The following is a 5,931-nucleotide window of genomic DNA, read 5'->3' as shown; positions in this document are numbered from 1 at the left end:
TTGGTTTCTTGACGGATTCCTTAATTCTCTGTGATGGCACACGATATCCTCAGCACCTTCCCAGCAGGAAGGACACCCAGCCTACTTGGGGCTGGCATGGCCAGTGCAAACACTGCTCCTAGCCAGAGTTTCCAAGTCATTCAGCATGGTCACTGCCACTTTGTGTGCAGTTCACCCCTCCTCAGTTCTGGTAGAGACTAGTCTGCCCTCGAGCTCAGATAATCTGGTTTCCGCTTTATGATGTCTTCATAGGGTACCTTAATGAGGGCAGACATAGTTCCCCGTAATAGGTTCTATTGTAGTGAGTAGCTCATTCAGAACATCCCACCTTTATAGGCAGGGAAAGACACCGATGCTGTTGAAAAGTGACTATTATCTGCTTTGGTTACTTTCTTTTTATTGTCTGCTCCTGTCATTCTTGATGTGTTCTGTCAATTAACTGGTGTACCAGTAATAAAGAAAGTTTTCCTCACAGTGAGTGTAGACAAGTCAGACAGGAAAATAATGCTCAACTTCTCAAACCTATTCACACGGCCATCTGCATTCAAACAAACAGCAAATGCTTTCAGAGTGATTGCAAGACAAACATTCAGACAAAAAGGCTGAATATAATGAGGCAGGCTGAGCTTAGTTCTAACTTCTCTCACTTTACATGTAACTACAGGTGTTCCATGTCTTTAAAAGTCAACCCTCAAGCAACCAGCATTTTGGAAAATCTGGCACCACAGTACAAAAAGGACATAAAACTACTGAAGAGTGTTCAAGGGAGGGCTATGAAAACAATGAAAGGTCCAGAAGGCAAGATGTGCAAACCACAGGTGAGGTCCCTGGATTTGTTTAGCCCAAAGCAGAGGAGTTGAGAGGAGGCTTTTGGTGACATACAGCTCCTCACAGGGAACAGAGAAGCAACACTGAGCTCTGCCCTCTGTGACAGCAACAGGGCCCAAGGGAACAGCACGGAGCTTTGTCAGGGTAGGGGCAGCTGGGGGGATAGGAAAACGTTCTACATTTAAAGCATGGTTGGGCACTGGAACAGCCTTCCCATGGAAGTGGTCATGGCACTGAATTTGCCAGAGTTCAACAAGTGTTTGAATAACACTCAGACATATGGTCTGATTTTTGTGTGGTGCCATATAGAGCCAGGAGTTGAACTCGGTGATCCTTATGGGTCCCTTCCAACTCAGGATATTCTGTGTTTCTGTGATTCTACGATCTTCAGTTAGAGAAAAACAGTAGCACTCTGTGACAGTGTGGGCACAAAAACCATCATGAAAAAGTTATTTTTATAATCTGATGGCATATTGACTGAATAATTATGGAGCAGAACTTGTTAACAGGGCTTATCCTGACTACTCAGTTTGTGTGCTGCTTCTTATAGGACCATTATTGCCATATTACATGAGAGATTCAGTTGCAGTATTCAGCATATCTTCCTAGCAAGGTGGCAGGTTTTTGCCACCCCCCTTTACCTTGTTTTATCCTTCTCCACCCCAGTGCTGGCCCCAGAAGACAGCACTCTGCAGTATTGGGGCTTCACAAAAGGGGTTCTTTCTCCAAGGGCAAGGGGCTGAGGTCTTCTGCCTGAAAACAGACCAGCACTCACTGCAGTTCCCAACACATAGTAAAGGAGAACAGCCATGAGGGGCCTTCCTCCTTCACTCCAGTTTATGTCAGAAAGTATCATCTTGAAAAACAAGTACTTGAGACAAAATAGGCAATAGAGAGCAGACTGAGCAATTTACCCAAATCAATTAACAACACTGCATACACACATTTCCAGGCAAAGTTTTGCTATGAATAGAAATATTCCAATAGCAAATAGTAATGGTAGTTTTCCATTAAATATATGTATCAGAAAATCCAAGATGGCCACCAGCGCACATTTTCATTTCTCTGGAAGAGTATAACACACACAAGTAATGCTATAATGCTACCTTTCCAGCCTTTACTTTCTTCTCTACAGCCATGTGGCTTTTATTTATCTTGCCAAGATTTGATATCTCCATAGCATTCTCCAAGCAGCACTTTCCTTCCATAGTAACTGATGCTGCATCCAGGCATTGCTCAGTTATTTCCATTCACATGTGCACCAAACTCTGCCTCTGGAGGCAGACATCGATTCTTTATGACATTCTGTAAAAAAAAGTGATAACATGTTCCCTTTTATCTCAAAGTGTGAATTGACTGCACTTAAGAAAAATAATAATAATAATAAGGGAGGAGTATCTAGTTTTGATCTCCAATTGCTATTTACAGCAGTCATGGATTATCTTGGTAGTCCCAGTCATATCACTCCTGACCACAGTGTCAAGAACATCCTACGGAAATAGAAGGCAGCTACTACTTCTGAAAATAAGACTGCCCACTTATTCAGACCCAAGTTACGCCTTCATATAATAACACACACAGATTATGCATGGGAGTAGCAAGACTTCATCAGCATTTCTAACAGCACTTGGAAGAACCCTGGATAAAAGGCGCTACAACATCCATATTCTTAGCCAGGAATAAGAAGAATGGGGGGAGGGAAAAGCAATGTGGAAATTCATTTTGCTAATATAAGGCCAAAGCAAAAAATAATCTCCATGAATGGACTCTACTAGGGGCTTCTATCTGACAAGCCACATGAAATATGAGAAGCTGCTAAGGCAGGATGGCAAGCTTATCTGGGAGGAAATGAACAGAGTGTATATCTGGCTGTCACCAAGAGAGGAAAGTGCCAAACCCGTATCTACTCCCAGCACGAGGAGCCGTTGAGCTGCCCTGAATGACAATAGCTCTCATCAGAGAAGGACACAAAGTGCCTGAGGAGCGATAAAAAAGCAGCCAAGCTTTTCATTTTCCTAAGTGCATCCCCTCATTATATTTTCTTTTAAAAACATCTTTTGACCAATTTTAATGCAGATGAGAAGTTGCCAGATTGACAGCCCCGGAGACTAAAGACCTTCCTCATTATCTGTAGCTTAGACAAGGGCAAGAAATCATTCCTCAAGCTCTCTCTACTCTGGCAACGCGCCTTCTGGCCAGCAGGAAATGAACTGGAGGGTAGGGAGCTCTTTCTGAGCACGAGCTAAGCTCTTGACCCCTGTATGGATCTACCTGCTAGCTAGATTAGATTGTAGCCTGCAAGATGCATGCCATAGGACTGTGCAGAGGATAATCTTCTAATTTTATATTACAATAATAGAATCCCTCGAGCAACGTGCACTGATTGGTGGAATGCCTGTAACAGGAGGCATAGTGCAAGAAGAATAAACACAGTAGAAGTTACCAACTCACACAGTGAGCTGGATTCCTACCTTTTGTCCAGGAGAAGTTTAAAGGGAAAACAAATCCCAGGCAGCTGCTGTGTGACGAATTGAGGATCCATCTGTACTTTGCACATGCGAGGGGAGGAGCTGGCTGTATATAAGGCAGAGAAACAGAGACGCACCTTTCTTTTTTCTTTTGAGGTACAGCCTTACCTTCCTCTAGCTCTTGCTGAGTTTGGAATCCTCATGGAACCGAGGTAGAGTTTGTCTATTTTCATTCAGCAGAATTCAGTAGGAGCTGAGAAGTTATGTTCTGTACCAAGATGCCTCCTATCTACCTTGATCAGAGAGGTCGTATCATTGCTCAAGGCAGCAGCTCCAGGCTCCTGTTGAGTTAGGAACAATACTCCCCATGCAACAACAGTATTTTACATCAAATACTGAAAAAGACCTTTTTGTTGTTTTTGCTTTTCCTACTAATCTAACAATCAAGTTTCCTGTTCAAGGAGCTGCACATTCAACCTGAAACAACTGAGGAGCTAACTTCAACTAACCCTTCCCTGGTAAAAAATTACACTGTTTTTCAAAAATTTACCTGGGGAGAGGAGAAGGAAGGATTACCTGCATTAGAAACACAGTCATACTATTTGTGGCAGTGACTGGTATTATTATTGACTCTGTTTCCACATATGTTATTAATATGCAGTAATTATTAAAGGTAACATAATGGTGTTATAGTAATGCTACTACGTAGCATAGCAGTATCGTTCCAGTAATTATTATACTATTAGCAAATTCTGACATCCTAGTTCTCTTAGCTGGCTATACCTGCAAATACATATTCAATGGTAATCTCCAGCTAAAACAATAAATTATTATTTTTTTTTAATTGCTGGAGTAGGCTTAAATTTTGCTTTAACTTCTTACAATGAGATGGATTTTTAAAAAAAAGCTTCAAAGTGAGTATGACGTAGAGCCAGTATTTTAAATCAGATCATACAATGCTGTTCACATCACCTCCCCTGTGAGTGTTGTACAAATACCTGATCACGAGGCTTCAAAAAAGGCCTTAGTCTTTAGAGAAGCTTCGAGCTCAGTGGAATAACACAATCCCTTCTTCTCTTGTGGGAGCTTTATCTTGACTGCTAATAGCATCTTATCACGAGTCCCAGAAGATCTGGTGAATTTCTAATACCTTTCTCCTTCAGTCTCAAGAAAAGGAATTCTCAGGAATTTTCCCTGGGAGGTTTCCTCTTATTCAACTCAGTATTAAAGTACAGTCTGCCTATCATCACAAACAGAGAACTTTCCCAGTTCTCTTTTCCTGACTCAACCAGGTGGCAATGCTAATGTATTTTACAGCACTCAGCTGAAAACTCAGATGTAGATGAGCAGTTGCAGCTTTCTTCATGATTAGGAGCACAGGGCTGACTACTTTGAAATAAAGTAGTGTAAGAGACTAACATTGCTGTAGGCTGTAATTTAGATGTTTCTCCTCAAGCTCTTCTTTTTCCATACCAAACAATGAACAACAGGTTTGAAACATTACAGGTTTTTTTTAAATAAAGTCTAATATTCTGAAGTATAAAACTGTGATACAGGCCGTTGCATTTTTGTACAGAAACTATTTCTGGATAAGCTACTTTAACCTCAGTGTCAATGACCGAGAGGTGTTAACTCTGCAGCAGTGGTTCCAGATATGGGAAGGAATAGGCTCAACTGGATTAGTCATGGCTCTGGTCTCGGACACCAGAAGCTCCAATGTATCTCAGGTGCTATTAGATATTCAGGCAGGGTTCACTAAGATGTGCAGATCACTCTTTCACCTGTCTTACCTTCAGACTTTCCATAAGCATATAAGCTTATGCCTCAAATGCATAGTTTCTTTGGTTGGTTAGTTAAGTATCCTAGAGCCTCTCTGCAGCCTACAAATGTTGTGACAAAAGCAGCACAAATAAGGTCTAAAAGACCTTGTGACAGAAACTGATGCTACCTGAGCTCTGTCTGTTTATCCTTGCCACTGCTTGATACTCTCTATTTTGTGCTTATCACATTTCTTCTTTACACTTTCAAAGCTATCTATCTTTCCTTCCATATGCAGAAAAATTGTAATTATTCTCTTTGGGAGAAGACACAGATGGGACCTCAACGTTTTTTTGGTAGTCTTCATACTTCTTTGACTCAGCAAACCAGATTTCACTTTCATTTAAATCTACTTTTCAAGAAGTATAAATTAGAGCAAGTTGTCTATGTTTGCATCCAAAAACCATACAATTTCTTTTATGTTCAGTACAAACCATTCAGAAAATGACATTCTGAAAGAAAGATTTCTCTGAGAAATAATTCTCTATGGTGCTAAGAACTTACAGAAGGAGCTGCTGTCAAGGTGCTGAATATTTTCAGTAAGATCAGATCCTTAGGGTTTATATGGGAAATTGGTAATCACAGCCTGAGCCTCTGATTAATCAGCTGAGGCAAGTGTTGGGTCAGCTGTGGGAGCACAGGTGAGAGTAATTTAGCTGTGCTCCCAGAAGGGGTGGAGCTTGAATCCACCTCCTCTAGACCTCATTAAGGGCTGACCACCACTAAGGCAGTGTATCTTGGAGATTGCTCCCTTGTGGAGATTGCTTCAGTGTTTCCCAGCAGACTGAAGGCTTCCATATGGGTGGGTTTTCCCTGT

At 41.5% G+C, this 5,931-nt stretch overlaps 1 long non-coding RNA gene across 1 annotated transcript; it reads right to left on the bottom strand.

Moving 5' to 3' along the window:
• Positions 1 to 250: 250 nt before the first annotated feature.
• On the bottom strand, positions 251 to 5,455 carry LOC107311130. Its single transcript, XR_001553881.2, has 3 exons — positions 4,295 to 5,455; positions 3,300 to 3,637; positions 251 to 2,133 (listed from the first exon to the last, which is right to left on the bottom strand). It is a non-coding gene; the product is annotated as an uncharacterized LOC107311130 (long non-coding RNA).
• Between the last annotated feature and the right edge of the window lie 476 nt (positions 5,456 to 5,931).

The sequence above is a fragment of the Coturnix japonica genome, chromosome 3 (genome assembly GCF_001577835.2).
Source record: "Coturnix japonica isolate 7356 chromosome 3, Coturnix japonica 2.1, whole genome shotgun sequence".
NCBI lineage: Eukaryota > Metazoa > Chordata > Aves > Galliformes > Phasianidae > Coturnix > Coturnix japonica.
Note: the sequence above shows the minus strand (reverse complement) of the source record. Positions and strands in the feature narration are given on the sequence as shown.